Raw genomic sequence first — 25,345 nt, 5'->3', positions numbered from 1 at the left:
GTCTCCCTCTTTCTTTCAGATTACTTGCTCTGAGGAAGACATGTTGTGAGATGAGTTGTAAATAGTGTTAGGAAGAGGCCCAGATGGCTGGGAGCTGAAGTTTCTGGTCAACCACAAGCAAAGAACTGAGATCTACCAACAACCACGTGAGTGAGCTTGGAAGTGGATTCTCCAGGTCCAATTGAGCCTTGAGATGACTGTTGTCTTGCCCAATAGCTTCACTGAAACTTGATGCAAAACCCTGAGCCTGGACCACCCGGATTCCTAACCCTCAGAAACTGTGAGATAAAAAATATCTATTGTTTTAAAGTGTCAAGTTTTGGGGTAATTTATAATGCCACAATAGCCAACAGATATCCCTGCTTCCTAGGGGAATGTGTTCAGAAAAGATTAACATGGAGCCAAAAAAAGTCAGTTCCAGGAGCCGTGAAATATGCAGAAATACTATGAACATAATTCATCCATAAATTCATTCAACAAACATTATCTTAATCACCTACTAAGGTGACAGGCACAGTATTAGACTCTGTACTAGGTGCTGAGGACACAGGAATGAGCTGAAGGATGAGCATTTGCCTTAATGAAGTTTAGATTTTAGTAAAATCTTGGAAAATAGGAAATTTACTAATCAATTTTGAAGCACATATCTATTTGGAAAGATAACTATGTGAAAGTGGATGTAAGGTCATTAAGTGCCAAATATTTTGTGAACATTTAAAACTCATCGCTCCTACTTAATTTATGTATGCAATTATATACCACTCGAAAATCAAATGATTCGCATTCCAACAGATAGGAAAATTGGACCCTAGTTAACAAATTTAGGAATCGTTTTCCCCCAGTTTAGAGAGTTACCAAAATAAAAGCGTGATGTTTATCACTGAGAAATTGGTATATTAATGTACTATAGAATGATTGGTTTTAGTTGAACAGTGAATATATGGTGATAAATTTTGTATGGTGTTAATTTACATCTGGGCTTAACTAAGAAGAAGAGGGTGGAAGGCAGTCAGGGAGGGAAACTAGCACTGAAATCTTGGTATAGCTTCTTAATTTGATCATAAAAATGAGAGCTGTGGCTATTTAATCTTAAATTCCAGGTCTATCACTGACTTCATCAGTGATCTGAAAGAAGCAATTTACTGCCTCGTATTTCTATCTATTAGCATACATTAAATGGAGATAATAATACATAGATAGCTATATCAGGAAGGTTTCAAAAATAAATCACACAGTGGTGGCTAAGACTTAAGCTAGAGAGAGTTATTACCTGAGTAAGAATTTGTCTTTTCATTTCCTGTGCTGTGTCATCGTAGCTTTAAGGAAATTCTTGGCCGTGGCTGTGTGACCCACTCAGTGAGCGTGATCCTCCCCACTTTCAGCGGGAGGTTGAATTTCTTGCAAGGTGGGGCAGTACCTCTACCTGCAGGACCGTGGAGGCCCTGGCTCTGCACGCTAATGATGAATCAGCGCTGACAAGTCCAAAGTAATCACCATTCTTTTCATCTTCCCTTGTCTCCCCAAAGCTTAAACTAATAATAATAACCATTTTAAAGCTTTCTCATGGGAAACTTGGGCATGACTGGAGGGAAATCAATTGTTCTTCGGACAGCTGTTATTGTAGGAATTAATCACCACTATTTGCAATTACTGTACCACACAATTATCACTAATATTTATGCTGCTTTGCCTGCTGCTAGAGACTGCATTGCTTTTGCTGCTGGTACCCCAGAACAGAGAAGCAGAGTGGAAAAATAAATGAAACCAAAGGATGGAGATGACAGGCGGTGGGGATCCGATTCTTCCACTGTCAGGCCAAGATGTATTAAAAAGCCCCTGCCTGTTCATGTCACAACAGCAACCCGCTCAGAGCTGGAAGTTTTCCTTTGAAAGAAAAGGAAAGAACTCAAATAGGTTTGAGAGGATAAAAGTTAGAATCACTCTCAGCCTTAAAATTCTATTTTCTGAGCTGGCATAATTCACTTCTAAGGCGTATGATTCTTTGTCATGGAAAAAAAGAAATTAGCCGCTCCCTAATTTGAATCCAGCGTCTTGTGCACCAATTGGAATCTCCAGGTGACTCACCCAGTCTGTGCTAGTGAGAGATATTTGCCCGCCATACTAGAGGGGAATATTTAAGATTTTAGGCAGTAGATTTCACTAAGCAATTAGCAAGTGAAATGTCTTCATTTTTCTTATCTATCCAACCTCAATTTATAATTTAAAGATATTTAAAATTTTTTGTGCTTTTATTCTTTTGAATAACTTCAGACTTACAAAACAACTGAAAAATTATATAAAAATATCTGTGTAATCTTTCCTCAGATTTCCCCAAGTCACAGTGCAATTACCAAAAATCAGGAAATTAACATTCAAACAATAGTATTATCTAAGCTACACATCTGCAAATTTCACCAATTTTCCCATTAATATCCTTTTTTCCAGCCCAGGATCAAATCTAGGGTCCCACATTGTATGTCTTAGTCTACCTTAATCTGGAACAGCCCTTAGTCTTTTTTTTGCCTTTAATACTCTGATGCTTTTGAAAACTAGTGTCTGATTATTTGTAAAATGTCTCTCAATTTGGGTTTCCTTGAGATTTTTCTCAGGAATAAATTCAGGTTATACATTTTTTGTTTAAAAGATTGACACCTGAGCTAACATCTGTTGCCAATCTTCTTTTCATTTTCTTCTCACCAAAGCTCGCTAGTACATAGTCGTATATTCCAGTTGTAAGTGCCTCTGGTTGTGCTAAGTAGGATGCCACCTCATCATGGCCTGATGGGCTGAGCGGTGCCATGTCTGTGCCCAGGATCCAAACTGGCAAAACCCTGGTCTGCAGAAGAAGAGCACGAAAACTTAACCACTTGGCCATGGGGCTGGCCCCAAGTTATGCATTTTTTTGGCAGAAATACCACAGAAGTGATGTTGTCCTTCTTCGTGTATTGTATCAGGAGGCACATCATATTACTGGTGAGGTGCTTTTTTAATTATTAAACTTTTTATTCTGAGATAGTCACAGATTGACATGTAGCTGAAAAAATAATACAAATAATGTCCATATACTCTTTATCTACTTTCCCCTAATGTTAACAGCTTCCAAAATCATAGTGCAATATCACTACAGGATATCGACATTGATAGTCAAGATACAGAACATTTCTATCAACACAAATATCCCTCATTTTGTCCTTTTGTAGCCACACAACTTCCCTCCTCCTTATCTTCGTCTTCACCCTTGGCAACCATTATTATGTTCTCCATTTATAACTTTGCCATTTTGAGAATGTTTTGTAAATGGAATCATATAGCACGTGACCATTTGGGACTGCTTTTTTTTTTTTTATCCAGCATAATTCTCTGGAGATTCATCGAGGTTGCTGTGAAGATCAACAGTTTGCTCCTTTTTATTGCTGAATGGTAATTTCATAGTATGCGTATATCACAGTTTAACTATCCACTCATCGAAGGACACTTGGGTTACTTCAGCTTCGGGCCTTTAACAATAAAGCTGCCTTAAACATTTCAATACATGTTTTCATGTGAATATAAGGTTTGATTTCTCTGGGATGAATACGCAGAAGTGCAGTTGCTGGGTGGTATGGTAGTTTCATGTTTAGTTTTTTAAGAAACTGCCAAACTGTTTCCCAAAGCAGCTGAACTGTTTTACATTGTGACCCGCAATGTCAGAGTGATCCACTTTTTTTGCATATTCACCCACTTTTGGTATTGTCACTATTTTTATTCTAGCCATTCTGATAGGCATGTAGTGATATCTTACTGTGGTTTTAATTTACATTTCGCTCAGAGTTAGTAATGTTTAGTATCTTTTCTTATGCTTATTTGCCATGAATATATCCTCATTGGTGAAATGTCTGTGTACATCTTTTGCCTGTATTCTAATAAGATTGTTTTTCTGTTGCTCTGGGAGTTCTTTACATATTCTCGATACTAGTCCACTGTTGGATATGTGGTGTTGAGATATGTTATTCCAGACTGTAGCTTGAATTTTCATGCTTTTAACAGGGTCTTTTACAGAGCAAAAGTTTTTAATTTTGATGAAGCCCAATTTATCAACTTTTCCTTTTATGGATCATGCTTTATATGTCAAAACTAAGGATTTTTTTTTTTTCTGGTTTAGATCCTGAAGATTTCCTCATAATTCTTTCCCAAAAGGTTTATAATTTTGTTTTTCATTTACATGCATAATATATTTTGGGTTAATTTTTGTCTAAGGTGTGAGACTTAGGTGAGGTTCTCTTTTTTTGTTCAGGAATGCCCACTCGCTCCAGCACCGTTTGTTGAAAACGCTCTCTTTCCTCCATTGAATTGTTTTTGCACCTTTATCCAAAATAAGCTACGCATTTTTGTCTAGGTCTGTTTCTGAATACTCGGTTTCCCTCCACTACTCCGTATCTCTCCCTGAGCCAACATCTGTAGTCTTGACTACTATAGTTGCATACACTGTACATTGAATCTATTCTTTTTCAAATTCTTTATTCTTTTCAAATAGTTTTATCTATTCTAGTTCCTTTGACTTTCCATATAAATTTTAGAATAATCTTGTTTAGGTCTATTAAATATTCTGCTGGTGTTTTGATAAGAGTTATGGTAAACTTGTACATCAATCTGGGGCAAATTGATACCTTTACTATGTTGAGTCTTCTAATCCATGAACACAGGATGTCTCTACATATTTAGATCTTTTATTCTTTCATCAGTGTTTTGTAGGTTTCAGCACACAAGTTCTGTGCTTATTTTGTGAAATTTCACACATATTTTATTTGCTTTTTGAGCTGACATTGATAGTGTTTTCAATTTTGGTGTTCACACTTTCATTACGAGCAGATATGTGTACAATTGACTTGATTTTGCGAGTTTGTTGTTTACCCTGTGATCTTGCAGAATTTGTTCTAGGAGGTTGTGTGTTTGTTTTGCAGATTCCTTAGTCCTTAGATGCAGACAATTATGTCATCTACAAATAGAGACAGTTTTATGTCTTCCTTCCCTAACCTTTGATTATTTTTTATTTTATTTATCCTTTATTATTTTATTATTTATTATTTCCTATACATTTTATTACCTCTTCTTGCCTTATTGCACTAGAACTAGTACCTTGCTAAAACTTCCAGCACAATGTTGAATAACATTGTACATCCCTGGCTTGTTCTCAGTCTTCAGGGGAAATCATTCAGACTTTCCCTAACTATAATGTTACTAGTAGTTTCCTTGAAGACGCTCTTTATCAACTTTGGGATGTTACCTTCTGTTTCTATTTTCTGAAGAATTGTTTTTATCGTGAGTAGGTGTTAAATTTTCTCAAATACTTGTGCTGCATCAGTTGATAAGATCATGTGATTTTTCTTTTATATCCTGTTAACATGGTAGATTACATGGATTGATTTTCAAATGTTGAACCAGCATTGCATCCCTGGAATAAACTCCAATTGGTCATATTGTGTAATTCTTTCATATATTGTTGAATTCTATTGTTAAAATTTTTTAAGGATTTTTATGTCTATATTCGTGAGGGATATTTGTTTGTAGTCTACAGTTTCTTTCTTTCTTTCTTTCATTGTCTTTGTTTGGCTTTGTTGTCAGGATAATACTATCTTTACAAAACTAATAGGGAAGTGTTTCCTCCTCTTTTATTTTCTGGAAGAAATTGTTTGGAATGAATTCTAATTCTTCTTTAAACGTTTGGTAGAGTTCTCCAGTGAAACTATCTGGGACTGGTGATTTCTTTTTTGTGAATTTTATAATCATTAATGCCATCCCCTTAATAGTTATGGGACTGTTCAAATTATCTATTTCATATTGGGTGTGTTGTGGTTGTTTGTGCTTTTTGAGGAATTGGTCCATCTCATCTAAATTGTCAAATTTATGTGTGTAGAGTTGGTAGTATCTTCAGGGGAAGAAGTTAATTTTGACAGTATCTGCCAGGTTTTTGCATTGTAAGTTTTTATCTTCATTAGGTTTTTATTTCATTAAGTTTTTAAGCTTTTATTTTCATTTCATTTCATTATATAATAAACTTATTTCTCTAAGTTTGTTTTTATTTTATTTACTTTTATTATTATTTGTTATTTATATTATTATATTAATCATTAGTAAGTATTAAATGAGGAAAAACTTTGATGATATGTACATATCTTTTTGTTCAACATACTTTTGCCCACTAGTTTAGCACTTATTGGTGGTTCTTGCCTGAAACAATTATTATTGTTCTCTTTGCCAAAGGATGGTTTTCATTTATTAGTTACAATTCTTATTCTAAGGAAGAGCTTTCCTTTCCCTCATGAGTCCATATTGTTATAAAAATAATTGAATATAGAGTATTTTTTAATCAATATAGGCTCATGGATTCTCATTTTATTCTGCAGATTATAGTTTATTTCTATTGTAATTTATTTTGTTGCTCAACCTGTCCAAGATTTGGCCATTGGGAGACTTTCAAGTTGGCTTCTGTGTCTTTTTAAAAAGTCTCTCTTTTTTTGATAGCTCTTTACTTTTTGGAATCAAAATCTCTTCCAGGCTCATTTGGTCTTATTCTGCCTCAGCTCAGGAATCAGCCATTTCCCAGATCCCTGGTTCTTTTTATTGGAGAATGGTGTTTACGGAATATTAGATAAGCTATAGGGACTGTGGTCTCATTGCTTCTAGGCCCTCTCAGCAGACAGAGCTGGGAGAGGTTAGAACACACAGCTGTGCTTGTCTTTCTTTTCTTTCCTCCCTCTCTTCCTTCCTTCCTTCCTTCTATCAATCTATCTTGCCCTGAGTTTATATCAATATCTCCAATTCCAATTCAAAACTACAGGACTTATTATAGCCTTTCTCCTCTTATTTTTAAACTCATTCTCTGATACCTGACTCAGTATCCAAAATAAATTATTTCTTCAATCCTAGAATACACATTAAGTAGTTTAAGAATTTGTAACCCATATCTCTGTGAAAAGCAAATTTATTAACTCAAGTACACTATTTATGTACAGTTCTTTGCCTTTAGCCTAAGATCCTAAAGTCAAAATACTGTTTTCTAAAGTTACTTAGCTTTTCTTCACCCCTCCTCCACTGTGGTCATGTTTTTCACGTGTAACAGAGTTAGGACCATTTGCTTGTGTTTTGATTCTATTTTGAAGTCAACTTCCGTCTTTGTTGATTTTGATTATTTATTTTGAGTATGTGAAACATTACCATGGTTCTAACAGTCCTAACTGTATAAAGAGATATTCTTAGAGAGATGTCCCTCCCCCCAGCCCTGACTACCCTGTTTCCCTGTCTTCTTCATCCCATTCCCATCCACCCTCTGTGAATAACTAATGTCAGTATTTTCTGGTTCATTCTTTCTGTATTTCCTTTTTCACAAATGGGCAGATACCTGTATGTTTCCTTATATCCAATTCTTTCTTCCATACTTTAACTTTGCTTTCTTTACTTAGTATATCCTGAAAACTCCCCCATATCTGTTTATGGAAATCTTCTTTGTTTTTTAATAGATGCATCATATTTCACTGTGTGATGGACCATCCTTTATTCAAGATCCTCCTCTGTGTGGGTATTTAGGTTGTTCCTAATACTTTGGAATTACAAATAATATTTCATTGAACTAACTTGTGCAAATGTATTTTTATGTTGTTAAACATGTATCTTCAGGATAAATTCCAAGAAGTGAGGTTACTGGATCAAAAGCTAAGTGAATACGTAGTTATGTTACATATGGCCAAACTCCTCCCCAGAAGGATTGCCTTGGCTCCTATTTAGCATTCTCACAGCAACGTATGAGAGTGCTTGTTCCTAAAAGTCTCACTACAGAATGTGTTGTTGGAGCCAAAAAATTTTTGCCAAGCTGAAAGATGACAAATCATATTTTAATGTAGTTTTAATTTGTAACTCAATAATTACAAGTGAGGTAGAACACAAATTCATATATTTAAAGGTCATAATTTAATATTTTTGTGAATGGTCTAAGTATTTTTTCATTTTTATATCAAGATTTTTGTCCTTTCTCTCTCACTTTTAAGGATCTTGTATACTATTAGGCTATCAGCACACTTTAATTGTGATGTATATCACAAATGCTTTCTCCCAGTTTCCCAGTGGTCTTTTGACATTGTTTATGGTGGGTGTTTTTAAAATTACGTTTTTAAATCATATTATTTCATCAAATTTATAAGATTGTCTTTTATTATTTTTGAATTTTAAGACATGTTTAGAAGTACTTTCCTTACACTGAAGTTAAAGAGGAGTTTATCCAGTCGTTTTTATACTTAATGGTCTTGTCTTTTACATATACATCTCTGGTCCATTTAAAATTTATTTTTGTATATGGTATGAGATACAGATCTACTTTTCTCTTTCTTTCCAAATGCCTACCCAGTTGTCCCAGTACTATTTATTAAAACATCTCTTGTTTCCCAAGTGATTTGAGATGCTATATTTGTCCTCTACCAAGTTTCCACATGTACTAAGGTCTATTTTTGGGCATTCTATTCCATTTCTCTGTTTGTCTGTTCATCTTCCATTAGCACACTGCCAAACATCTATTTGCCGGTACTCTGTGTCTTGCTTCCTTGCTCTGGAATGTAAGCACATGAACTGCCTTCTGGAATGTGGCAGCTGGCTGGGAAGCACAAGATTCATGGGCCCGTCCTATCTCACTTCTAGTGACATGTGATTTTATCTCCTCAATGTTCGAAGGGCCAGTTCTAACATTTGTGAATTAGAGAGAATAACAAAATATTTCTCAAATATTTATCAGGATTAACTGAAGTAATATACGTGAAACTTCACTGTTAGCTATTATTGTTATTAATATGCAGTGTAGCACTATACGATGGTGTGCAAGAGGCCAGGTCCTGTAGTCAGGCAGAGATGGGTTCCATGTTCCTATTGAGTATATGACCTTGAGCAAGGTGACTGAGTCTTAGATTTCTCGTTCTGAAATGGAGATGACAATTGTAACCATAGCATGGAGCAGTAAGGATTTATTATAATAACATATGTGAAGCACTTAACATAGTATCTGACACATCATTAGTGTTTGATTAATGTTAGATTTTTGCCTTTATTGATCTACAGAAATCACTAACAACTTTCAGAGTGAGAGAATATCCATTTCCAGAGATTCAAAGGTGTTTGCAGAGGCTATTCTGTCTACACATCACACTCAAAGAAGCATACACTTTGGTGAAATTCAGCACAGTCAGTAACCAGTTTTATTTAAAAATATATAAATAAATAATATGCCTGCTAAGGATGGCCTTTAAAGATTTGTTTGTTTGTTTGGCGCTTTGTAGACATAGTGCCAGTCTCTGTTGCCCTGACCACATGTACTTCCTGGCGTTTTCTCCTGCTGTAGAGCATACACCAAATAGCCAGACTCGATTGTGGTAATAAGTACATTCTTGAGGGGAATACTGCATGTCTTTAAATTTGAAAGTCTCTCTATATTAGGTCATCACTGCATTTTCATATCTTCGATCACAGAACCAAGAAAAGCCCTGGACTTTCTAGAGTTAATTTGTAGAAGAGGCTCTTCATTAGTGATGTGTTTTCTACCACTTTCAAATTGGTTTTTTCTGCAGAGGGTTAACTTTAAGGGAAATAAAGCAAACAAGCCCAAACGTTTCCATTTTATAATGAGCTTTTCAGCTCAATGCAAATCTTGTTGTTATTGATTGTTCCTTGAAGATATTAATTTATCATCGGCTTAATTCTGTATGGAGAATTTTCAATTATAATATTTCTCCTTCTTTGCATACTTGAGAAATCAGCGATTAGATTAAACATGTATTCCCTGTCACTCCATTTGTCTTAGCCCTATTTCCCCCAGTCTTCTACTTGGCTGACCGTAGGAAATGCTTTGGAGTCTTTCCTATTGACCTCATGAAACTTATTCTTTATTAACAGCCCTCGGCATCCAACAACTTCAAGGTGATAGGAGAATAGGAATGACATTAATAATTTAGAATTGAATAACTAACTGGAACAGAACAGGCCACTTCCTTTCACCTCCTCACCCTCTCTTGGCAGCATGGGGCAATTCCCCGTGCCAAGCAATATGGAGCAAGGGCATCGACTGGAAAGAAAGAGATGGATCAACAAATGAGAGTGAGGAGGCCAACTCAGTTTTCTGATTCCCGTTTTCTACCCGAAGAAAATGAAAGATCTCTTCATAACACTATAAATGAATAACAAAGGATCATAAACATCACCTAACTCTGTGCCTTCTTATTCAGATGAGAAAGCTGAGGCTCACAGAGGTAAAATAATTGGTTCAAGGTCACACACAGACCTGATGGATGGATTCAGGGCTTTTTTCAGGACAAAATAAAGTCATTTTGGAGAGGCAGTTAAGGGAAGTATCATATGTCTTGAAACTAAGACTTTCACATAAGTTTATCCTGGTAGAATTTTTAAGTTTGACAATCATACTAGATTGAAGAAAACATCTGAAGCCACTTATAAACACTTCTGTAAGGGTCTCATTAAGACTGCAGTGGCTTTCCTCTTAGCTCCTAGGCATGTGTGACACATTTTAACCTGCCTCCTCGATCTGCAGGATCCTTCAAGCCCACACTATTGCAACTCGTCCCCTTCTGCACTTGATTAATGACACATATGTCCATACCAATCTGCTGGGCCTTTTAATATACTGACCTAAACAATTAACTTACAGTTCATTTCCATAAGAATCTCCCTAGCTAGGTTAAAGTACATTGTCAATAGGGACTACACACTTTAATTCTTTCTAGCCCCTCAGTGCCTAATTTATTGTTCATGCCATAATAGATGTTCAATAAGTACATGTTAATCCATTGACGACTGCATATTTGCCTGAATGTTTATAACTACTCTGCCTCTCACCTTGAATTCCACTGGATGTAGAAAAATAGCCCACTTGTCTGAGGAGCCTTCAGTTCTAGAAACAAATGAACCCCATCATGTATAAGAGTCCTCCTGAGAAAACGTGCATCCCCTCTAGTATTAATTAATTATTCCAAGATTTTAAAAATTCTTCTGGGTCTGCATCTTCAGTCTCAAGGCACTTGCAAGCTTATGTGTAAAGATGTAACTGCTATTCTACTATCAATTTCTGAAGATTTTCATACCCTATTAGGGAAGGCAGCTAATCCAAGGGCAGCCGAGTCGTGGAAGAAGATCATTCCAAGTGACAATCTGTATTCTGATAGTGTAGGAAATCCTATAATGCATTAAAATGTTCCCAATAAGGCCTAATGAATGCATCACAGTTCAAAATAATTCAATCCATCCCCATGATTGATTTAAAGCACAAGATGGAGACTGGCAGCTAAGTCCCTTTGCTCTGTTTCCCAAACATTTTCCATGCAATGAAGATTAACTCCTTCTATTGTGTTGATGAAATAATAATAGAGGCATAAAACTTAACAGATCAAGAGGAAGTTGACAAAGGACGTGCTTGATTAATTGCCTTAATAGATTATAGGTGGTGACTGAAGTGTTTTTTTATTTCTCAGCATTCACTTTTCAATGCTTTAAGATGCAATGCAAAAATTACCTACTTTTATGAATACCCAACTCTATGATCAAAAACTGAAACACAAAATGTATATGCCAGAAGTACTCAAAGCATGAAAAGTCTAACATGAGTCTAAGATCTGTTTAGAGTCTTTGGGTTATGGCAGACAGAGCTGGTTGACGCTCAGCCAAGACAGGAGGATAACTGATCAGAACAACCTGGCATTGAAGCCCTTTGGGCTCTCTCTTCTCGAGTGATGTCTGGCTTCTCTCTTGTAAAACAGAAGGTCCAGATTCCTCAGAGCCAACACAGGAATCATTCTCAGTGTAACCTGCCCCTACATTGTCTTAACTTCGTCTCAACCTAGATAGTCTTTGTAATGGGATCCTGTGAGGATATCATGGGTAAAAAGATGGGAAAGAGACTCAAGAATTGACCACTGAGCTGCATTCCATTGGTGGAAGCAACGCCATTCAGAGTTTATAGATTTCAGAATCTTCTCTCCTGTTCTATGTTGTAATCCTAAACTATATGACTTTTCCTACCTATATGAATGTATTCACTCTTTTATTCATTTATATTTCTCATCTGTCTACCATGTGATAGGCCCTGGAATATAGCAATTAACAAGACACATGATTTTTGTCCTCAGAGAATTTATAGCCTATTTAAAGAAAAAGACATTAAATATGTCATTTCAATAAACTGTGATGAGTATTATGATAGTGGGAGTATAGGGCACTATGGGAAAATATATTAGAGATGCATAGGCCTAACCTCCTCTGGAAGGTTAAGGAAAACAGATCATTTGTAGATTTAGATGTTTAAGCTAAAATCTACACATTTAGAAGGAGTTAGCGAGGCAAAGTGGTATTATTCGACGGTGGGTAGATGGTGTGGCATCCTCTACTTTTTCCTTATTCAAAAAACCTAATATTGAAAGTTCTCTTTTTGGTAATTCTGCAGTAGCCTGTATGAAACAACACTCCTGCAGAAAGTAGTTGCAAGCTCTGGACAAGAGATATAAAAGCAGCTATTTAAAGTCACTGAGGAGAAGTCAAAGGCAGGAAGAAACTTGAAAAGATTCTCTCTTGAAAGAAGGAAATCTCACTGGATGAGGTTCACGATTGTACAAATTCTCTGAGAACACATGGTGCTGGGCAGGTAGAAATCAGGCGGAAAACCTGAGTTTTAGAGGTGGCTGGAAACCAAAGCAGGGGAATTCCTTATGTAATTCTGTGAGCTACAGAGAGGTTGCCCCAATTCTGCCTGTAAAATCTCCTCAAAAATTAGGTTGACTCTTTGTCTGCACAGGTTCTGGGAAAATTACCGATGTTCAGAAGAAAGGAACATATTTTTGGCTGAAAAAACCTAAGCAAGAAAAAACATAAGCATTTTACCTGCTACCCAATGTGGGAGATGCAAAGTTTAGAATTTGAGTCCTATCAACTTGAGAAGTCTTAAAAAGAACTGCTTTGGTTGCAAGTTTAAGCTTTTTGGAGCCCTTTCACTCTGAAGATTAACTCTGGGCCTCGTCACAGGTTTCTGTGCCCTGCCTTTGGAAGACAAGATAATCTTTGTATGTTATCAACAAGGCCCTCTGGCTTTCACCCATAGTTTTCAATTGGCTGTTCATTGCCTCAGCTTTTTATTACTTTTTTCCAGGGCTCAATTTAGCTATCAAATTCTATTGTTCTTACGGTTACTATTTCATATTTCTCAAATGCCTGATAAATTATACCAGCTAGTGCGTTGTCTTCCATTAATATACTGACCCAATTCACCACTGGTGAGAGTTCAAGCATATGGATTGCCAGTTTTTGTAGGGACTATCTATGATCCACTGGCCATCACTAATGGGATCCTCCTTGCTAGCCTGACAAGTGACTCAGCACAAAAAGCCATCTTATTTGTTGTGTCCCTGACCACCCAAGTACCAACTATTGCCATTTAGAAGTATATTCTCAGACACAGTTTAGCGTGCAGGATGCTTGGGAATTCCCTTGGGATCTCACCTGTAAAAGAAAGAGAGCAGAAGCTGGATTTGATAGAATAAGAAGTTGAATACAATGCCTTAGCAAACCAGGAACTCCGGAACTAGAAAGGCTCTTCAGGATTATTCCTCAATGGGACAAGATAGCCAGGCCTTTATACACCATACACTATACACTGTATTTTATATAGGCTACCCCAGGAAGGTCTGTAATTTGTGACATGTGGCTCTCTACAGCTGAAGCAATCCCTAAAGAAGCTGACAGCTAAAGGCTGTCTGCTAACAGCCCTCTCAAAAGCTGGGTCAACAGGTGCTTTCATCCAAGGGGATTTGGGCAGTTTATTACAGTATTCATCACAATCTACATCCACATTCTTAGATCCTGAAGTGATAACCTTAATGGTAAAAACAAACATTCTAAAAATGGCAGAATGAGAGATAGAAAGAGGCTGGTTCTTTGAACCCTGGAAACATCTGGTTTAGGAATTCTTATTAGAATACCATACATATCTCACTGTTGTAGACATTGTTAGCTGGATTTTCAGTTAGTGAAAACTGAAAACATCTTCACAGATGGGGGAGGGAGAAAAGGGCAGGGTAGCATGTTGCAGGCAGAGGAAACGTCTTGTGAAATAGCCAAGACTGAGAGAACACACAGCTTTTGAAGGACTGAAACAAGTCCGGTCTGGGTAAAGTATACATTGTACAGGATAGAGGGCAAAGAAACAAAGCTGGAGTAGTAAGCAGGAGTGAAGTCATGGAGAGGTTCTCAGACTTCTTTATGCAGTTGACATTTTCCCAAGGGCAAGGGAAAGCAGTAGTAAGGTTTTAAGCAGGAAAGTGATATAATAAGGTTATGCTTTTCAAAGATCTCTCTAGTTCCACTAAGGAGCTTAGCTTGGAGAGGCCAATGCAAGATACAGAGAAATCTTTTAAGGAAGTAATTGCTGTAATCCTGGTCAAGGGGCTCTTAGAGCAGGGTGGTAGCAATGGGGATGGAAAAAAGTGAACAGATAAGAGCTATTTAGAGGTCAGAACCAATTGCACCTGGTGACCAATTCAGTGAGGATGAACTTGGAATTGGAGATGACTCCCCACGTCCTTGCTTGGGCACCATGTGCTTGGGTATACCTTGAGTTGTAGCACAGAGGGGTGGTGCAGGCACTGGACTCTGGAGGCAGGCTCTGTGTTTCCTTCCTGGCTTTGGTACTTCTTAGCTGGGTGCTTTTTACCAATTTTCACCATTCTGTATTTTAGTTTTCAAATCTGTAAAAAGTGGTTAAGTATCTACCTTAGAAGCTTGTGTGAAGAGTAAATGAATTAATACAGATAAAACCCTGGTGCATAACAACTTTTCAATAAGTATCAGCCATTATTATTATTAGGGACCTTACTCTGGTTTTCCTGTGCCAGCTTCTTGTTTGCTTTCTTAACCATGTCGAGTTTGGTGCTTCAGATCCCAGTGCAACAGCTCACTCTGCCTGTCACTTGCTTCTTTCATGGTGCCTTGCCTTGGCGGTCCTGATGCCATGAATTTCCTCACATTGTGTCAGTGGAAGAACAAATAATGTTGTAGGAATATAACCTCCTGATGAAAGTTATTTATATTTCAACTTGTATCTACTGAAAGTACTGTATCCTCAAATTGAACAGGCTGACATTCAATTGCTGAGTGCTCTGGCATCTAGGACCAATGGCATCGGCTTCACACTGCTGTTCACCTCAGGCACCAGGGGAATTCAAAGCTTTATCATGATTCCGCATTTGCAGACCCTCATTCTCCTCTGTACTACCCCCACCTTTCATCTTTCCTGCTTTCCCAAGTTCTTCCACTGCACTCTCCGTAATTCAGAATTTGTCATCAAGTCCCCCAACCCCATATACATTCTCAAAATGCATCCTCTAAATGTCCTTTTCACCTTCTTGTTCTAATTGAAACTGACTTACTCCAATGACACAGTTTCTCCTGCAGCATCCTGGGTGTAGATTGCTTTTTATTCCTATGACCCACATGCCTCAAGGCCTAGGATTGGGGTAAGAGTCCCCCTTGCTTTCCATAGATGCTTCCAAATTGCCTTTCCTACTTTCTCCTTCAAAATCCAGGGCCCCATTACTAAATATGTCATCAAATTTTACCATCTCTTACCATTTTTTATGCTTTCATTTACAGATCTCCTAGTCACTCTACCTCCTTAATTTATAATTTCAGTATCTTGTTCACTGTCTTCTGATCAGCCACACTTTCCTGTTAATTCTTAGAGACTTTAAAATATGTGTAGATGATCTCTTGTTTCTTGATCTCATTAGCGTTAAGTTTTATCCTGCTCTTATTTGAGATACCCACTTCTATAGTGATCATCAACGACTGCATTCCACTAAAATTTTGCTTTAAAAGTCAATCACGTCCTAGCCTTCCCACTCACTTACTCTAGTGCTCCCACTCCAACAACTTTATGCCCCTAGGGAGGTCTTCTGTCTACTAACTCTTCCACAATTTTACTTTCCATCACCTTCTTTATCTTCCTCCCTTCCTTCCTTACCCAGTCTAGAATTCATAGTAAATACACTAACTCTCTAATGCTCTCCCTCCCCCATCCTGTTTCTCTTCATTCTACTTACCTCCCCAAACTTCCACTTCATTTAAACCCAAACATGTGTTTATTCCCTACTCGTACATAGTCCACTGAATTTTGCAGAGAAGAAAAATCACAGAGCGATAATGACTGCATTACCTTCAAATATCTGATGACAGTTCTGAAACAGGTACTCAATACTACTAGGCACTTAATATGCCTAACTTTCCTGGTTAATTCATTTTCTGCATTCTCGGATGATTATTTCGTGTATTCTTCTCCCCAGATCTCCCCTTCCTTCTCCATATACCCCATACTCTCAGCTAACAGCCACACCATGGACTTGATAGAGAAATTAGATTACAGTAGATGAAAGTTATCTCATCTTTTCACCATTTCCACTGGAAATTCTTTCAATGAAAGAAGTGCACTTACTAATATTTTAGCCAACAAACTTCACTTGACCTCTGTTTTCTATCTCCTTGATGTTTTATCAAGGACTTCATTTCTGGAATCACTCCCTTCTCTCCTGCATCAGTTTCTTCCTCTTCATTGGATTCCTACCTATCAAATTCCCAAATCTACCTCACCTGCTTCTGTCCACAGTACATTAACAACCTAGTTGCTCAGGCCAAAAGTCTGGATTCCTTCCTTTTCATCATCTTCTACATCTAATTCATCGAGTCCCTACTCCCATACAGTGAACTTCAAAATACATTTTGAGGTGACCTGGTGGCATAGTGGTTAAGTTCGTGCACATCACGTCAGCTGCTTGGAGTTCACAGGTTCAGATCCTGGCCATGAACCTAAACAGCATTCATCAAGCCATGCTGTGGCAGTGTCCCGCATACAAAATGAGGAAAATTGGCACAGGTGTTAGCTCAACAACAACCTTCCTCAAACAAAAAGCGGAAGATTGGCAATAGATGTTAGCTCAGGGTCCATCTTCCTCACCAAAAAGGAAAAAAAAATACATTTTGAATCTGACTTTATTTCACCATCTCCAACACCTGTTATGGTCTTAATTCCAACACCTGTTATCTCTGGCCAGAACTACTGCTATAGTCTCCTATCAGGTCTTTCTGTCTCTGTTCTTGCCTCCTGTAGTCCATTTGCCACAATAGGCTCAAGGTAATCTTAAGAACAACTCAGATCATGTTCCTCCACTGCTACTGATCCTCCAACAGCCTCTAATTATACCCCCAAAAGACAAATCCCAATTTTTTATTACAGTCTATGAACTTACCCTTGTCCTGTTCTCCAATCCCACCTGTCTTCACTACCCCGCCACTAGTTAGTTAACCACACTAACCTTCTTTCTCTTCCTCTAGTTTGCCATTTCAAGGACTTTGCATTTCTTTTTTCCTTTGCTCATCATTCAGATTTCAAATCTAATGTCACCTGCTCAAAGAAATCTCTCTCACACAACCTAGCTAAAACCACTCACCCACTCCCATGCTCAACCTCATTATTATTATTGTATTCTATCTTCTTCATATAACTTCTTGGTTCTCAACATTCTCTTATTTGCATTGTCTCTGCCCACATCACACACATAGCATAGACATCTGCATAACTTCCTTAAAGCATTGGTTCTTTCTCTCTCTCTTTTCTCTTTCATCTTCACTGCTGAACTGCTATCACCTAAATAATATTTGACACACATTGTTTGTGATCAACAAACATTTGTTGACTGACTGGATGATTACTGACCCTACTATTAAAAACCTGTACCACTGAAAACTTGTGTTTCAACTTGAGAAATTAGGAAGAGGGATTAAACTAGACTTGTTCGTTTCGTAGAGAAACATATCAACTCTCCAATTTAAGCAGAAACAGAGAAAATGAATGAGCTCTACAGGAGAAATATAAAATAGATGGAAGCCACCGGGACATAGAACATATATATTTGATATTTTACTGTATGTATCATTTTATCGTGCTTTTTTACTTAATGTTGTAAGTATTTTCTCACATAATTAAAAAATCTTTGTAAACATAATATTCAATTATTCAATAATATTACATTTTCCATTGAGGGACTACAATTAATTTAACCATTCTATTGTTTATCAACATTTACTCTTTTTTAAAATTATTTTTTCTTTTATAAATGAGCATGACTGTGCATTGCTTTTTTTCAACATTTCTGATGATTTCCTTAGTATGAACTCTTAGAAGAGGAAAAACTACTTAAAAAGGATAAATATTTTTAATTTTACCAAGACTTGTACTAAATAGCTTCCTAAGATATTTGTGTCATTCATATTCACTTGGTCTATAAGAGAAACTATTTCATAGCACCCTCCAACATTAATAATGCTTATTTTATTCTTTATGCATTTATAAGCAAAAAAGGTCAACCTCAATATTTTCATTTGCATTTCTGTGATTACTGCAGAGTCATAAACATTTCAAATATTTGCATTATCTCTTTTTTATTTTGTACATTTGTAATGATAGGCCCTCTAGGACCAGTTCGACTGACGCTATCTTATCAATAGAGTAATTAAGAGTTGTGTTTCAGGGGCCAGCCCAGTGGTGCAGCAGTTAAGTTCATGCGTTCTGCTTCAGTGGCCAGGGGTTCACCGGTTTGGATCCCAGGTGCATACCTACTGATCACTTGTCAAGCCATGCTGTGGTAGGCATCCCACATGTAAAGTAAGAGGAAGATGGGCATGAATGTTAGCTCAGGGCCAGTTTTCCTCAGCAGAAAAAGGAGGATTGACGGCAGATGTTAGCTCAGAGCTAATCTTCCTCAAAAAAAAAACACGTTGTTTTTCAGGAAGCGAGAGTTCCCCCTTGTCCAGTTCAGACCAGATAGGACAAGCAACCCATCAACTGGGCCTGATCAAAGGCTCCATATGTGACATTTTCAATGTCAAAGAGCTAAAGACTCCACCCTCAGACCATGGTAATGCTGCCATTTTGTGCATGTGTCCTATAAAGAGCCATGAAGCTTGACTACGCTTACAGAAATCATTAATTACCTCACTTCTCCTCACCTCCAATCATCTCTCCACATTTCAGACCACTCCGCCCTTCATCCCATAAATTGTGCTCCAAATCCTGGATCAGGGAGACAGATCTGAGGGCATATGTCCCCTGTCTCTGTGCAGATTGAGCTGACAGTAAAGCCGTTTTCTTTTCCCAAAAGCTGATGCCATGATAATTGGCTTTTATTATGCACATTGGGCAAGAGAACCTAAATTTTGTGCAGTAACACATTTGTATATTATATTTCACTTTTTTGGTCTTTGTGACAATCTCATCAATTTGTGAGAAGTTTCTATATATTTGGTATATAACAATTTATTATATTCATTTTAAATATTTCTCATATCTACAGATTTTAGAAAGAACGTTTGACCTCACCTCAACAACATTAGAGGCTTTGAAGGCAAAGGGTAAACTTAAATCTAAAGTAAAGTAGACAAGGACTATTCTTCCAGAGAGTAGAATGTGCTAAAAATTGGCCCAAGTGGGAAAACTAAAGCAAAGTGAATTAAGGATTTGCCCGAATAGAGTTCAAGTGGAGTGTAAGGGATTCAGGATTTTACAGGATCAAGAGGAAGTAACATTCAGTGGAGCAAGCTACCCAGACTGAGTGTGCTAATTTTCCCAGGATAACAAGGTCAGTCATGGCTGAGAGAGCAGATGCAGAGCGTAAAGCAGCAATTTATTTTTTGTGAATTAAGGATTAGGAAACCCTTGATATCTTAGACACTTTCTTTTCCAACCTGTAGCCTTTAACCTCACACATATCTCCTCTGAAGCCATAAATATTAAGGAAATCCAAAAAGATTTTTTTATCTAATATCTGGAGAGAAGTCAAGAGAAAAGGCCAGATGCTAAAGAGAACAGAATTGAATTCCAAGACTTCTGTAAAGGCGGAGAACTAAGAAAATATCCCCCTGAAGAGCATTTTTGTCATGGGAGGGAAAAGAGAGCTGTAAAGACAAAGTCAGCAATGAGACAGCGGGAGAAAGGAGTCAACCCAACTACAGACCACCTTAGGTCTGCCTTCCCTGAGTTTGAATAAATACGTTAACAGCTGGAGGAAAGTCTTCAAAGTCCAAACACCTGGGATGAAGAGAACCTATATTTTCCCTACAAAAGCATGCTCTGTGGCACATGTGCAGCTTCCCAGTGATCTAGGCCCCTTGTGCACCCTGAGAACCGGCACAGACACAGGGACTTGTGCCTAGTGGGTAAGCCACGTTTCCCAACTTGAGTTCAGAACCTTGAAATGGCACCACTTGAGAATGTCCTTATTAACACTCTTACTGTGCCACTAAACTGTATTCCCGTTAATTCAATCTGAAATTTATTACATTAAACCTATTAAACAATTTCCTGACATATATTGCCACAACAGTGCCTTTCTTTTTCAAAGCTCACTTGTGCATAAAGAGCCAATTGTCATTCAGCAATGGGAAGAAAAAAATAGTCTTCTTTATCTCCTGTTTCTTATTTATTCAGATTTCCCTCAGGCTTTTCAATGTTACCCAAAGAAGCTGCTTTGCTCTTAGTAACTCCACTCTTTTAATATCATGGAAATTGGCTTTAGGATGCAGTGCATGAAAAAGCAAAAAAGAAAAAAGCTTGCTTTCGTTATCCCCAAATCAAAGCAGTTCATGAAAAGGGAAATTTTTTTATTTGCATGAACACTTTCCTGTTCTCAAAGTCTATCTTTCAAAAGCTCTTAAATCTTGGGGCTATTTGTCACCCCTCCTCCCCACATCATTCCTTCTCCTGCCTAGAATGTCCCCATTTCCTTTGCTAGCCCATCCCAATCTCAGCCATCTCAACTCCTCTCCTACACATTTTGAACATCAAAATAATACTTCGTAATGGCCACTGTACTTTTATTCAGTATCACAGGAGATATCTGAGCATCATCAATTCATCCATTTACTTATTATCTTATTCAACAAACCAATTAGAATCTCTGTTATAAGCCAGATGCTAGGAAAACACAGGGCTCATTCACTCACTCACACTGTTCTAAGGAATGAATGTGACCTAATTTTTCTCGTTCCTTTACTTTTTTGATTTTATGTATTCTTTTAGGAATTTATCAATTTTCATCTGGATTTCAAATTCATTATTTGTGATAACTATAATATATTTTATAATTTGTATAGTTATGTCCTCTTTTTAAATTTCTATTCTGTAGCTACTTGTACTTTTTCATCCTCCATTTCTCTTATTAGCATATTCTATCTTTTTTTGGGAGGTCAGTCTTGACAGATAGTTGTTTTAACAATCTTTTAGAAGAATCAGCTTTCTATTTTTAAATCTTCTTTGTTTCTCATTTATTGTCCAAATTTCACTGAATCTTCTCCATGTCTATTTTTTTCTTGTTTCTTCCATCTTGTCTCTGGGTTTGACTTTTTCTCCTTAACTTCCTGAATTGAATGCTAAGTTCATTTGCCTTCCACCTTTCTTCTTTCTTGATAAATATATTCATAGCTCTACATTTACCTTTAAGCAATGCTTCAGCATTGGCCCAGAAATTTGACTTTTAATACTTTTACAATCATTCATTCCCAATACGTCTTAATTTTCTTTAATATTTCCTTTTTAACCTGAGTTATTTAGTAATCATTTAGTTTCCATGAATAATCCAGGTAATATTGGATTTTACAAAAACAATACTTTTATATTATGTTGATTCTTTGAAATTTATTGAGACTTTCTTTGTGTCTTAATACAAGACCAATTTTTTTGGCCAATGGGTGTGCTTAAAAAATACTATCTTGGGGGCCACCCGGGTGCACAGTGGTTAAGTTCGCATGCTCCACTTCGATGGCCTGGGGTTTACCGGTTCGGATCCCAGGTGCAGACATGGCACTGCTTGGCAAGCCATGCTGTGGTAGGCATCTCACATATAACTAGAAGAAGATGGGCACAGATGTTAGTTCAGGTCCAGTCTTCCTCAGCAAAAAGAGGAGGATTGGCAGCAGATCTTAGCTCAGGGCTAATCTTCCTCAGCAAAAAGAGGATTGGTGGCAGGTATTAGCTCAGGGCTACTCTTCCTCAAAAAAAAAAAAAAAAACCACCATCTCCCTTAGTTGAGTGTAGATTATTATTAATATTCTTTTAGTCTTCAAAATCTCTGCTTTTCTTTCCTGCATAATCTCCTAATTTCTAAAAGAGGTGTTAAAATTCCCAGTAACTGTTGTGTCTTTCTCCCAACATGCTTTCCAGTTAATGCTTGAGATATTTGGAGGCTATATTGTTAGTTGCATCTATGTATATATAACTGTTTTATTATACCGTGTACAAGAATATAAAGTCCTTTTTGAACATTATGCTGTTTTTGCCTTAAATACCACTTAATCAGATCTTACAATACAAACCCAGTTTTGCTTTGCTTCATTTTTGTTTGAGATACCATTTTATATCTCCTCCTTTTTAATTATTCTCTTCCTATTTTAAATATGTGTCCTGTCAGCAGCTTTCTAAATTTTATTTTTAATTAAATTTGTCTTTGCTTTTTAATTGACATGTCTAATCCATTTACAATTACTCTATTTTTATAGTAGAATATTTTTCCCTCATATTATTCATTTTCCATTAATTCTTCTTCTTTATTTTGCATCACTTATTTTTTCCTGGATGGAATAAAAACCAAACTCAGGGCCAGCCCATGGCATATTGGTTAAGTTTGGTGCACTCCCCTTCAGTGGCCCAGGTTCGTGGGTTTGGATTCCAGGCACAGACCTACACCACTCATCAGCTGTGCTGTGGTGGCACCCCACATACAAAATAGAGGAGGATTGCCACAGATGTTAGCTCAGGGTAAATCTTCCTCAACAACAACAATATAAATGAATCCAGACTTATATAAGGATAGTCTTTATTTGAAAAGACTATTGCATTGAGGAGAGAAAGAAAATTGCAATAGAATGCTCAGATCATAAGATCTGCAAACACCTTAAAGATAGGGAAGAAAGGATTTTTCTTTTATAGGGAGGAGTAAACAAGGCTACAAAGAACCAGGTGTGAGGGAATGGGATGAACAACTGAGCAAGAAATGTCTTTCCTTCAGGTCAGCAGATGCTTGGGAGGGGCCATAAGGAGGACTGCACAGTGCAGCCACACTGCAATGCTGGCTCAGGCTGAGGGTGGGTCAAAGTTCAGGGGTCTGAGGGGGAGATCTGAGTAAAATTTAGTCATGTCATCAGATATTTTGTCCATATTGATCAGTGGGTACAAACAGTTTAGCTAATCATTTCTGAGGCAAAAATGGGAATTTGGAGAATCTGTTCCTGGCTTTCTTATAAGTAAAAGGGGACTAATTTGTTAGTCTTATCTAAGTCACATGGTGAAGGGCAGTTCTTTGCACTGAGCCATTTCCTGGAACACAAAAGGGTGTTAGGATTTCTTGATCGTCCTTGTTATCCAGCATTACAGACCTCAGAATAGTTTGATCTTTTTACCTACTTTCCAGTGGATATGTTAGTTTCTTTTGAAAATTGTATTTTAAGGTGTTAGACTTTTCCTTAAGATATATTCTTTTGTTAACTTATCCCAATGGAGCAAAACTTATCAATATTTATATTTTGTCTCTTAGAAGATAAGAATTTTATCATATTCTTGTGTTTGTTCTCAAAATGTGTCTTTGTAAACATTAGCATAAATAATTTTATATATCTCTCTCTATCCTTATTATTAAGGAATCTAAGATCACGTGGCTAATTTCTTCTATGTTCTTTTAGTTTCAACATTCACCAAATGTAGTTCCAGATCAAAATGTAGTCTATCTCTGTCTGTATGGCTGTCTCTTCTATCCTAAAAAGTCTAAGTTTTAGCGAAGAGTAAAAACTAAATCATGTGCTTCATAATTCTTCTTCAGGGAACTATCTCTCTGTAAGTCTTTCACAGAGTAAGTGTCCAGTAAATCTTTGTTTAATGAGTAAACACAAAGAATATGTTGAGTGGATGTCCAGATAGATAGTTATATTCATCAATCATAGTTACAAACTGCCAAAGACAGTTTTCTGATATACATTAAGAATGGGTATTTCTTCTATCTGGCTTTTGATAAAATATTTATACAATTACGCACACATACATTTGTAGACCCAAATATCTTTTTTCTTTCACCCAATGTTTGAAAATATTTTTCTATCTTGAGGCTCATGAAATCCAGTACATTATACACACGTATACACACGTGTATTTTTACATACAGGATTATTTTCCTTGGATTTTATCTAAATCTTTTCATTCAGGTATTCAATCATTCTTTCAACGAGTGTCTGTTGATTGTCTCCTATGTGCAGGGTGCAAGGGTGAAGTAGGAGTAAAATCATATGTGGAAGTGTCAGGGAAGCCTTACTAAAAGGGGACATTTGACACAAGACATACGTAGAGATAAAGGATTGAACCATCTGTAGATCTTGTGGAGTGGTGTTTCATACAGAAAGGAAGAAAATCAAAAACATTCCCAAAATCTAGCCTGGCAGGACAGTAAATTGGCCCAACATTTTGGGGAAAAATGTCATTATCTTATAACATTGTGCATTAAATCTAGTAATTCCTTTACGAGTTATATAGCCAAGAGGTTCTGGACCAGGAACATGTTGAGAATGCCAATAAAGATACTATCCAAATAACAGAAAACCAGAATCAACTCAGCAGTCCTTGAAGAGACAGGTGAATTTTGCTATATTCACACAGTGAACTGTTGTATAGTTGTAAAAGTGATTTAGCCATCTGCATGGATACATTTACATGGGTAAACCCTAGAAACAAATTTGAATTAAAAAGAAAAGTCTTTCAGAATACTACATAGTATGACATTGTTTTCAGATATTCAAAAACAAGCAGAACCCTCTATTGGGTTCAAAATGACAGGAGATTGAAAGACAAGAGAATAATAAACACAAAATTAAGCATTTGATCACTTCTGTTAGAGAAGGCAGGAGGCTGGACTAGGGAAAGAGCACAGAACTGATGCTAGTTTTCTAGGCACGATCTTTTAATTCTTTAATTCTTTGATGTGTTTTGGAGTGTACATATTTTAAAAGATAACAGAGAAATATATTGAAAAGAAGGACAGAGGCACGTTCACGTACTGTTGTTAGGAGTAGGGACAGTTCAAGCCAATTTGGAAGACAACTGGTCTGTACCTGTCAAAATTTAAAGTGCATGTACCTTTTTACATAAGAAACATACATGTCAGAATTCATCAGAAAAATGTCTGCCTGTGTGTGCATATAACACTGCCTGAACACAAATAGGGGGCACAATGATATTTATTGCAGC

Source organism: Equus asinus, chromosome 27 (genome assembly GCF_041296235.1).
Source record: "Equus asinus isolate D_3611 breed Donkey chromosome 27, EquAss-T2T_v2, whole genome shotgun sequence".
Lineage (NCBI taxonomy): Eukaryota > Metazoa > Chordata > Mammalia > Perissodactyla > Equidae > Equus > Equus asinus.
Note: the sequence above shows the minus strand (reverse complement) of the source record.